The sequence below is a fragment of the Chanodichthys erythropterus genome, chromosome 16 (genome assembly GCF_024489055.1).
Source record: "Chanodichthys erythropterus isolate Z2021 chromosome 16, ASM2448905v1, whole genome shotgun sequence".
NCBI classification, from domain to species: domain Eukaryota; kingdom Metazoa; phylum Chordata; class Actinopteri; order Cypriniformes; family Xenocyprididae; genus Chanodichthys; species Chanodichthys erythropterus.
The window spans coordinates 45,993,421-46,005,632 of NC_090236.1; positions in this window are offsets into that span (position 1 = coordinate 45,993,421).

The window sequence follows — 12,212 nt, forward strand, 5'->3', positions numbered from 1 at the left end:
CTCCATCCTTTTAATATTAAACATATCTAACCAATGTTCTTAGGTAAATAATACATAATATCATGTAGTTCCATTGATGTTTTATGGCAAGCCGTTTTGACTTTTATTCTCAGGATATGAATTCTTGATATCAACAATTCAATTGTTGATATCAAGAATTACATTTCCACTAGTAGCAATGTTACTTCTTGATATCAACAATTCAATTATTGATATCAACTATTCAGTTGTTGATATCAAGAATTACCTTTCCACTAGTAACAATGTTAATTCTTGTTATCAACATTTGAATTTCCACTAATAAAATCTAGAATTCTTGATATCTGTTATTGTATTTTCACAAGTGAAATGTCACCATAGGCTGCCATTCAAATTCAATTGTTGATATTGTCGTGGAAATTCCCAATACTAATCTGACTTCACCACTGACAATTCAAACAACCTCCAGTTGTCAATATAATATATGTAATACTCAGTAATACTACAGTATCTCGAGGTAATTCCCTTCTCGAATACTTCTAATACATTTCCAATACTTCGAGGTAATTCCCTTCCCGAAGTAAGGTGACGGCGTCCCGTCAAGAAGCTACTATCACTACCTCAATCACACATGAGCACACAGGTCTTTAGCATCTATACACTCTCACCGTCCTTCTCAGGTGTACGCTGGTCCGACACTGGATCATTAATACTAACTCAGAGTATTACAGCCTCACCCAGAGGGTGACTCTATAGTCTTCCAACACTATCACTGTCTCTGCTGTGGTCTTTTGAGCATAGAATCTTTAGTACTTCTATTCCTTAGCTGCGCAGCATATACCTGACACGACTTCCAAGTTGCTCTTTGTAGAAATGAAGTTTTATTTACGGCCGGGAGGTCACTCGTCACAACAACAGAGTGAGTCTCAATGAATAGAAATAGATACGTGCACATTTAAGTCTTACAGTTGAGTAAAAATGAATGTCTTCATCACTGTGATTTGTTCTGGTGATTGGTTTGTAATGATCTAAGCTAATCATGTGACTGGTCTTTGACCTGAGCATCCTTAGTCTGCATTTTCTGTACATTTCATGAAATTCCAATTTCACATATTAGAAATACAATTCTTACTAGTAAAAATCATAATTTTTGATATCAATAATTACATTGCTACTAGTAAAATGCAAATTTTTGATAACAAGAATTCAATTGTCACTAGTTGAAATGTTAGTTCTTGATATCAACAATTGAATTGTTACTGGTAAATATGTCCATTTTTAATATCTGAAAATGTATTTCTAATATCAATATAATTTCAGATATCTAAAATGGCTTTCTTACTAGTAACAATCACATTCATGATATCAGAAACTAACATAGTGAAAATAACCCTTTGCCCATGTTTGACCCATATGATTTGGCCAAGAGGGCCCCATATGCTTTTCCCCATTCAGATCCCATATAGAGATTACCTATGTGGGTACTACCTTGGGCCCATGTAGGCAGCCTATATGGGACTGATTGTGTTTGCCCATGTCTGACACATATAGTTTGGCCAAGCGCGCCCCATATGTATTTCCCCATTCAGGGCCCATATAGAGATTACCTATGTGGGTACTACCTTGGGCCCATGTAGGCAGCCTATATAGGACTGATTGTGTTTGCCCATGTTTGACACATATGGTTTATCAAAGTGGGTCCCATATGTTTTTCCCATTCATAACCCATATAGAGATTACCTATGTGGGTACCACCTTGGGCCCATGTAGGCAGCCTAGGGCTGTAGTCAAGTCCACCTTTGTCGAGTCCAAGTCAAGTCCAAGTCCAAAAGGTTCGAGTCCAAGTCAAGACCGAGTCCAAAGAGGTTCAAGTCCAAGTCAAGTCCAAGTCCAAAAAGTTTCGAGTCCAAGTCAAGTCCGAGTCCAAATGAGACAGTCAAGAAAGAGACAGGAAAAAAAAAGAATCCTCTTCAAGACCACGTACATAACTATTGATAATTTATATGATGCGTGAGACAGCATATCTTCTATTCTAAGACAATCATTTTGAATTATTATTTGTCATGATCAAAAATCATGTGCAGAGTAGCAACACTGTAGGATCAAATAAGGCCATTTTATTTACTTTATGTATAGCAATTTCACTAAATTCACATAAAGCTGAAGTGCAATTTCACATTTTCAGTGGCAGTAAGTCATTGTCTTAATGAGTGAGTCATTGAGTCATTCATTCATTCATTCATTCAGTAACGAAGCAAGTGCTGGTATTTTTGAAAGGGTAATTGAATCATTGCCTTTCATGGTTTTTTCACAGCCATGATTCGTTCACAAAACATCGATATGAGTCTCAGTTCTGCTGTGGCTTTAGTTGGAACTAGAGAATTTTCTTGGCTGATTCCGATTTCAGATTTTTTAATAGTGTGATCTGCCTATACCTATTTTTACCGATTCCGATTTTCTTTCTAAGAACTATAATTGACAGCATATACAAACAAAAATCTACTTTTCTTCAACACAAAGTTTTATTTTCATAAAAAAAGTAAAACTCAGTAATAAAATAAAAACAAATAAAAAAAATTGCAAACAACAGCACAAATTAATGCAATAGAATAGAGAGCTATGAAAGTTTTTCAGGTTAAAGGTGCTAAAGAGGATCTTTTCGTCGACTGAGAAACCAAAGACTGTTAGTGAGTTTTTGAAATGAGCGCATGCATAAGAACAACCCCCCTCCTTCACAGCTCATTTCAAGGGAACGCCTCCCAAAACTCGTAAACACGAGTACTGGAACAGGAGTGTTTACCACCGGCATTCGCTGTGTCGTGTTAGTGGATTCATTATGTCGGACTCACCGCAGGTAACTCATAATCTGCAGTTGTTACTCCTGTCTCCTGACAAAAACATTGCATGCAGCGCCTGTGGAGTGTGGAAAGTTACTGGAGAGTGCAGCCGCGCACGTCTCGCACAAGGAACATCATGGCAGTGATTGACAAGCCAGAGGGCCAATCCACACACGTCTTTCACAAGGAACGTAATGGCAGTGATTGACAAGCCAGAGGGCCAATCGTTTACACGATGATCGCTTAAACGATTGGCTGATGTTTTTAAGGCACTACCTCGTGCACAGATGATGTATATTAATATTATTACTTTCAGTGCACCTAATAAATAGTCTTTTATCAGTTAGTAAAGACAGTTTCAAGTAATATTGCAAAAATGTATAAAACAAAACATCCTCTTTAGCACCTTTAAAGGGGCACTATGTAATAATGACACCCAGTGTTCAAAATAGGTACTGCAGTCCAAATTCAAAATATTATTTGGCCCGCCCCTGGTTCAAAGTCGTGGGTTGCCAGCTTTTACAGCATATCGTTGCCAGCAACAATAGGGAGCACAACTGACAATGAAAGCTGAGGAGACTTAAACACTGTAAGCTGATGAGTTGATTTATCTGTTTTGATATGCTGTTGTTCATAAAGATATTTAGATGGATTCAGAGGCTTTTTTATAGTACTGATGCACCAATTGCAATTTTTTTGGCCGATTCCGATTTCCGATTGTTTTGTTAGTGTGATCGGCCGATACCTATTTTTTGCTGATTCTGATTTTCTTTCTAAGAACCATAATGACAACATATACAAACAAAAATCTACTTTTCTTCAATGCAGAGTTTTATTTTCATAAAAAAAAAAAAATAACAAGTAAAAGTCAGTAATAAAATATAAACAGCTCAAATAAATGCAATAGAATAAAGAGAGCTATGAAACTAAGTTTTTTGGGTTAACTGGGTTTTTATTCAGGTAAGAAATACTACAGAAATTAAAGTAATCAAATGTAAAATAACACATTGTGTTATTTTGCATTGGTTACCTTAATTTCTTTAGTCTGTATTGCAAATAATTCTTACTATTAAAGTTATAAAACGTATTCAGTCAAGAGCAGAAATTGATTTTCTTTGTCTTTTGTTCTTTGATTAACATGACAGACAGCAGCAGCAATGTTGGACTGCTGTCCCTTTAAGGGTTTATGAACGGTGTTCAACAGACCCAATACTGTTACACACCACATGAGTTCACTTTCTTAGCTATTTAACGATTAAAAACTGACTGTGTTTATCTGTGTACTCGCCAAGATTGCCTGTGCCGCTGGTTTTGACATACTTTTGTATGTATTTGACAGTTTAAGCGCAGGAAGGCGCTTATTTTGGTACTTGTGACTCTGTTCGACTTCTGTCTCTGAAGACTGAGCGTGGCTTGTTCGCTTCACTAATATAAATCAGTGGTGCGCGCGCTTTTGGTGTGAGCACAAAACCTGAGGAGGCGCCCGCGCGGGTGTGTGTCACTTCACCGTGACAGAGAAGAGAGCGAGAACGCACAGCTGACGTTATTGCCTGATTCTCTGACCCAGTTTGTTTGCTGGTTTCCATGGCTGCAATACGCGGTGTTTTCCGCCAACTGGCAACCTGTGATGTTGAAATACTATTGGATAAACTGCAGCACGAGGTTTCGCACAGACCAAAACAAAAACAGACATTCCGACACGGAACGCACATTTTTAAAGTAGAATATCTGGCTGTAGCATTGTTTTTCTGAGAAACAAGTAGGTGAACTTAGCATGTTTCTTAAATATCTGCAAACATATTGGGATATTTTTATGCTTTATTAAAGTAAAAATCTTACATAGAGCCTCTTTAAATAACATGACAGAGAGCAGAAGGAATATTGGACTGCTGTCCCTTTAAGAGTTTATGATCCGACCCAATACCGTTACACAACATGCGTTCTCTTTCTTGGCTATTTAATGATCCAAAACGGACTGTGATCACCAAGGCAGGCACATTTTTGACCTTTTAAGCACAGTAAGTCACTCATTTTGGTACTTGTGACTCTGTTTGACTTCTGTCTCTGTTTGAGACTGAGCGTGGCTTGTTCGGTCCACTAATATAGATCAGTGGTGCGTGCGCTTTTGGTGTGAGCGCGAAACCTGTGGGAACCAGAGTGAATGAGACGAGTGAGAGAGAGGAGGCGCCCGCGCAGGTGTCACTTCACCGCCGGAGAGAAGAGAGCAAGAACACACAGCTGACGTTATTGCCTGTGCGGTGCCGCTGGTAACAACGGATCGGCTCGGAACTGGAAAGAAGTGAGACTGACCTGCTGGATTCGGTCGAGACCAACTAGAACTTTCGGCGAGACCAATGACCAAGTCCGAGTGCAAATACCAACGAGTCCGAGACAAGTCCGAGACAAAAGAAAAACGTCTCGAGTACTACAGCACTAAGACAGCCTACATGGGACTGATTGTGTTTGCCCATGTTTGACCCATATTGTTTGGCCAAGAGGGCCCCATATGCATTTCCCCATTCAGATCCCATATAGAGATTACCTATGTGGGTACTACCTTGGGCCCATGTAGACAGCCTACATGGGACTTATTGTGTTTGCCCATGTTTGCCCCATATGGTTTGGCCATACAGGCCCAATATGCATTTCCCCATTCAGATCCCATATAGAGATTACCTATGTGGGTACTACCTTGGGCCCATGTAGACAGCCTACATGGGACTGATTGTGTTTGCCCATGTGTGACCCATATGGTTTGGCCAAGAGGGCCCCATATGCATTTCCCCATTCAGATCCCATATAGAGATTACCTATGTGTGTACTACCTTGGGCCCATGTAGACAGCCTACATGGGACTGATTGTGTTTGCCCATGTGTGACCCATATGGTTTGACCAAGAGGGCCCCATATGCATTTCCCCATTCAGATCCCATATAGAGATTACCTATGTGTGTACTACCTTGGGCCCATGTAGACAGCCTACATGGGACTGATTGTGTTTGCCCATGTTTGACCCATATAGTTTGGCCATACGGGCCCAATATGTATTTCCCCATTCAGATCCCATATAGAGATTGCCTATGTGGGTATTACCTTGGGCCCATGTAGACATCCTACATGGGACTTATTGTGTTTGCCCATGTTTGACCCATATGGTTTGGCCATACGGGCCCAATATGTATTTCCCCATTCAGATCCCATATAGAGATTGCCTATGTGGGTACTACCTTGGGCCCATGTAGACATCCTACATGGGACTTATTGTGTTTGCCCATGTTTGACCCATATGGTTTGGCCAAGATGGTCCCATTTGTGTTGCCCATTTTGAGCCCATGCACTCATTTCCTATTAATGACCCAGCTAGGACCCACATAGGGAGCCCACCTGTTTTTGCCCATGTGCGACCTACTTGGCTGACCCATGTGGGCCCCAGATAAGATGCCCATTATGGGACCATGCCCACTTGGTACCCATGTAGCCCAAGCATATACCATGTGGGGCCCACATATACATGTTGGCTGGGTTCTTTCAGGAAAAGTTAATGTTGAATGGTGTGGACATTAAATTATGTATGATCAGAGCCAAAGACGAATTCTGCCTGATGAGAGACAGTGATGTGGCGTACAAATTAAATATTCAGTCAGCGAGCCTATTCGTCAAGAAAGTCACTGTATCACCGCCTGTGAGACTGGAACATGCCCAGGCATTACTCTCGAGCACAGCCAAGTATCCGATAGATCGGGTTTGCTTGAAAAATTTCTCCATACCGGCTGGGTCTAGTGTTTCAAATCAAACTGAATGTTTGTATTGAAAAAAATTCATGTATTCAGTGTGTGCAAACGTGTAATACTTATACGAACCATAATTGAGTAATCAATTTACATTGTATTTTTTTATTATTATAAATAAAGACTCTTGAAACTGATATCTTTATTATTGTGTTTTATTTCAAATTTGATCAATACATATACACATCATGAGACGAAATATTCACAATCATGTTAAAATTCTAACCATTGACTTTGACCGGTAGTCAGTGATTTAAACACAAAACCTTCTGAAGCAGCCGACCGACGTACTTTTTTTCTTTTTGGTTTTTTAGAAAGCGATTTACGCTCTGCTGTAACAATATCAGAACGTTTCACTTTTTTTAGAAGGTCTTTCATATTCCGGTGTAGCAGTATCAGTTCTTTTTACTTTTTTAGAAGGACTTTCATATTCCGGTGTAGCAGTATCAGGTCTTTTTAAAGAATTAATTGCCCGTCTAACATTATGATTCAGCACAGTAGAAAAAGGAATGTTTAACTCGGCAAATGAGTGTAGAAACTCTGACCATCCTAGTGGTCTTCTGTCATCCTGAACCTTTTGCGGTGCTGTGACATTCTTTAACAAGTCGAGCATGTGTGAACCAGGTATAGCTTTCCCCCTGAACACAAACTCCCCCGACTTGTTCCATGCACTCAGTCTTTTAGCTTTAGACATTTTGTCTAATATGTATCTACTGTTTTTCACACTTCTTGATGGTAAATTCTTCAGAACTTCACTCACAACGTCATCCACACCGCCATGGTCTTCAGGCATTCTTGTTGGTTGATCTTTATGATCGTGTTTAGAATACGGTAGCAATAGCGTTAAAACGTTACTCTCCCGATCACCTTGTTTAACGATTGTCAAAAACCTGTTCAGGATGTTTGAGTAGAGTTTGGCTTTTTCATACTGACTCAAATCAGACCTGAGTAAGATATTTCTTATGGATGCATCCAGATCATTCTCTACGACCTGTTGAATATTCTCACGAACGTTTTCATTTTTCAGCTTTTCCAGCTGGTGTTGAGGTACTAAATACATTTTCTCCGCATACTCCATCCTCAACCCCGTCTAGAAGCTATTAAGCTGGAAATAAAGGGTACTGCAACGCTTAGGAGTGGTAAAAGAAATCTTCCAGTCTGATTGAAGACTCGCTTCTTGGCAGATATACCAATTTTTTAATTGGTGACAAGTGAAATTTCCTTTTTTCTTCTTTTAAGTTTCTGGTACTGCTGTCTGTTGATGGGGATTGTACCACAGAGGATGTTAAGATGATGAGGATGTAATGAGTTCGTCAGACGCTGAATAAGCCGTCGTTGTTTAGGCTTAGCTTTATGTATCAGTTTTAACAACGGTAGATGCTTACAAAGTCGGGCAGACATGGCGAACTGATCACGTTCTTCTTTTTTTCGGGAGATAAACCACTTGGCGGTCGGAAAGCAAACCGGTACTGAGGCGGAATTGTTCAGGAGTTTTTGCTTTATAGTCTATCATTAAATATCCAAAAGGGCGGCTGGTAGCGTCTTGATAACACTCCAAAAAGTATTTAGCATTTCCAGGATACATTTGGCGCCCTAGCACCGAGACTTGACTGGCATCCCGGGGGTTTTTAAACAGAATCAAGTAATTGGTGTTTAAACTAATGGTTCTGCTGGATTTACCTTGCACAAATAAGTTTTGGACAATATATATAACGCTGAGATTACGATGATGCGCATGTAAAGACCCGTTCGATTTCTTTGTTACCACTAGCTTCTTGCATCAATAATTATAAGATTAGCTCTGTTCACAGGTAGTAAAGCATCACTATTCAGACTCTCGGGTATTCCTTCCACAAATTTAATGTCATACAACTTAAGTAATTCATCATACAGAGGTTGCCAACAATCATACAAAAAAACTATGTTTTCAATTTTTTTAGAAATCATATTTAACCCATTTTCTAACAGACTTTTTACAAAATAACTCTTCCCCGAATTAGAAGGACCGCTTATCACTGCAGTGAATGGATGTTGAAGTCTGAAATTGAAATCAGAGACATCCCGCGACCCTCTGTGCATCATCGAATCAGTAGCCATAAGGTACTGTGGTGAAATCAGACAAAAGTCTGCGTTTATTATACACCACCTTAAACCTTTTATCGACTGATTTGTTGTGCAATGTGAGACTCTGTTTATTCCTCACAATGTTTTCAGTGTGGGCCAGGATGTATTGTGTAGTGTCACATACCCATCAACTAAGTCGATCAGAGAATCTAATCGGATAACTTGCAAATTTTTAGCGTTCAGCGTTATACCCTTAGCCTTCATGATCACTTTCCCTTTGGCAGTACGATATCCATAAGATTTTGGTCCGCTAGAGCAAAACTCTGTGATATAATCATCGTCATCTATCTCATTCGTCAGCTCCCCCAAATGACCACCCAGAGGCGGTACCCAGTCCCCATCCCTTGATACAAATATAACGCTGTCTGTGTCTGAGTATAACAAGCGAGTTTATCCATGAGTTCATACAATTCCAGACAAGCATGTGCTGTTGTAATTGCACCAACAAACACATTAATGTCACGGGTCTCGCGCTCATCACCTTCTGCGGTATTATACTGGACAAGCGCAACATCGTCTGAGACGAATGTGAAACATTTTAGACCCTCGGTTTTACCAAAAACAACTCCGGTAAATTCTTCAGGGTCTCTCACCAGATAAATCTGGGGTAAATTCGACCTCACCGAGAACCGACCCCAAAGACTGTTCAAGATTAACTTGTTTATTGACCTCTGAGCCGGGTTGTGTTTGATCTTTTCGGGGTCAAGATGAATCCCCTCTTTTTCAAAATATTCATGAATGTAAGTCGCTTTGTCACCATCCGTGACAACGTTTGACGGGTAACCGGAGGCCTGCTGTTTCAATTGTAAAAAAGTCTTTACATAATCGCAGAACAATGTATCCGATTGTTGCGGAAAATGTCAAACTTCATAGATCCTGTCTACCACGTAACCCTTCTCGATGGCTTTTAAAAGCTCAATACTGACCCAACAACCTGTGAGTGACCTCTCTTCATCAGTGTGGTTACAGCTTGTTGTTTGGTTTTCAGACCGAGCACATGTTCCACATAGGGGAAACATGAGTTTTCCAGAGCATCTGAAAGGGAGAACCGGGTGTAGTAATTTGCGAGGAGGAAACACGGTAGCTTTAATAAGACCGTAATAATTTTCGATCGGTTCAAAGTCATGGAAAATAATTCCGGGGTGACCGATCGGATAGCTCTTCCTCGACTGACAAAAAGGATATAAGCTCGTAAAATCCACGTAGCTTATTTTTTCATCACCCGTGGTTTTGTGGTAGAGCACTCCCAAACAAATTCCATTTTCAAACCGTATGCATTCTGCAGGATTTCAATTTTGTCATCGAATTGAATTCTGAAATCGCCGTAGGGGACGTATGACAAGGGATGTGTATCGTGGGGTTCAAAGCGGCATTCGTGACCATGATGGACGCAACCGTTAAATTCTAGACCGTACTTTGATCCGGATTCCTCATAGTAACCATCTAAATAGTAGAGCCATTGAATCGATGCACTTGAGTAGGTCTTACTCTTTTGGATGTACGCATTATTATGCGTCAGAGCCAATGTATCTCTTTCGAGATACTGAGATTTAAAAATCCCCATACAACAGCTCGGTAATGTGACATACGTAAACGGATCGATTTTGGTGCACTCTATAAACGACTCTCTGTATTTCATACACGCTTCGCGTAACGAGACCACATCGTTGACACCGTACTTGTACAACTCCTTCTTGAAGTTGAAAAGTTTATCAGAGACCGTGCTGTACCATGCGTCGAACTTAACCTGATCTTTATCGGAGAGGTTTTCATACCCGTAGTATGTTTTGTCTTTATAATTTCCGACATAATTCTCATTTTCAACCCTATTGAAATGGTGGGGGAAATAACCTTTTTCAGCCGTGGTTAAATTGAGTGCCGCAGGCATCTTAGCAAGGGCCATCGGTATGAAACTGTAGCTATCGATGTATCGCTGCTCAAAAGCATCGTCGTACATGTAGATCAATTTACATCCTTGCATTATGATATCTACATCGAGCCCTGCTTTGCAAAAATACTCCAAAATCAGAAATTAGTCAAATCTGGATGCGCAATGAGCTATGAAGGTGTACCCTTTGTATCGGGGTTGTCTAAAACGACTGATTAGTCGAGCAATACAGTCGGAACCTTCGGCCACAAATCTTGTCCCTTTAAAAGTGATCGCGCAAATGAAATTCGCAGTGTGCTTTGCAACGAAATCATAGAAAATATATTTTGTGCTAGGTTCCTTGTGCGATACAGGTTGAATAAAACAACGATGTTCCCCTTGACCCGACAGATCTTCTCTACAATGCGCACATCGAATGTCAGGATATTTTATGTTTTGCAGTGGTGCCTGTAACCTCATATCGCCTATTGCACAAGTTGCAATATTTTATTTTGTCACAGGGGGGCTTTTCTTTACCGGCGGAGCTTTCTTGTGCATGTCGTAACAGTAGGTAGATTTACAATACCTCAGACAATCGGTGCAGTGCACTGTTCTTTTTGGGTATTTGTGACAATTTGCATCGAAAAACACATTGCAGACATACTTGCAATGATGATTTCTGGGGTGATTGTACCCTTTGTAGTAATATCCGCATACAAACTCACTACCGATAAAAGCAGTCAGATTAAGAATCATGTAAAAGTGTTCATCATGTAAATAAAGGAAGACGGTTCTAGGGTGAGGTTCATCATGGTTTTTGAATACTTCTAACCCACCACTGCTCGTCCTGTAAAAAACAATAATTTTGACGTCTAACAGTTTTTCAAACGTACCTATGTGATGAAGAGCAATCGGGTCATTGATTGAGAAACCAGCGTTGTTGTGGATGCTCAGTGCACACGATTCCAATTCGCTCTCTGGTAACTGAGGATCCAAAAAACGTGCAAGACAGATAGAGAAACATGATTTGTTCGAAACATTCATCGGACAAAATAAACTCATCTTTTTTCTTTTAATCACCTCGTTGAGAGATAAATCTACAAGTTTTCGACGAGTGCCACCGCCTTGTCTATTCATGGCTATGTTAGCTTGAATTTCAATCTGGTCGTCCGACATAAGCTGATCATCACTTTGTAAAATCCTACTGATTTGATCGATGAAAATGTTAACATCATAATTACTACTGGGTGTTAAAACAGCTGTAACATCTGTTAACATTTTAAATTTGGTCCTTTCAAGGTCAAGTTGATAACACTACCATCGCCACCAATGTGGCGGGCTAAGGATACTACTTCAGCCATGGTGTCGTGAAAGAAAATGTAATACGCGGCCAAATCGTTAGAGTTAATCTCCCTCAGATTCATGGATCTTTGCAGTTCCACGCTATTGAATCTGGGTCTAGGTAAAACATGATAACCATTTACAGTTCCTCCCCGATCTAACAATGTTGCGATGTCGGCACGGCTCAGTAGCAAAGTACCAGAAGCTGATCCTGCATTGTTGGATCGGTTTGCATTATTCGTGACGGGCGTTGCGCGACTAGTCGATGGTTGTGCG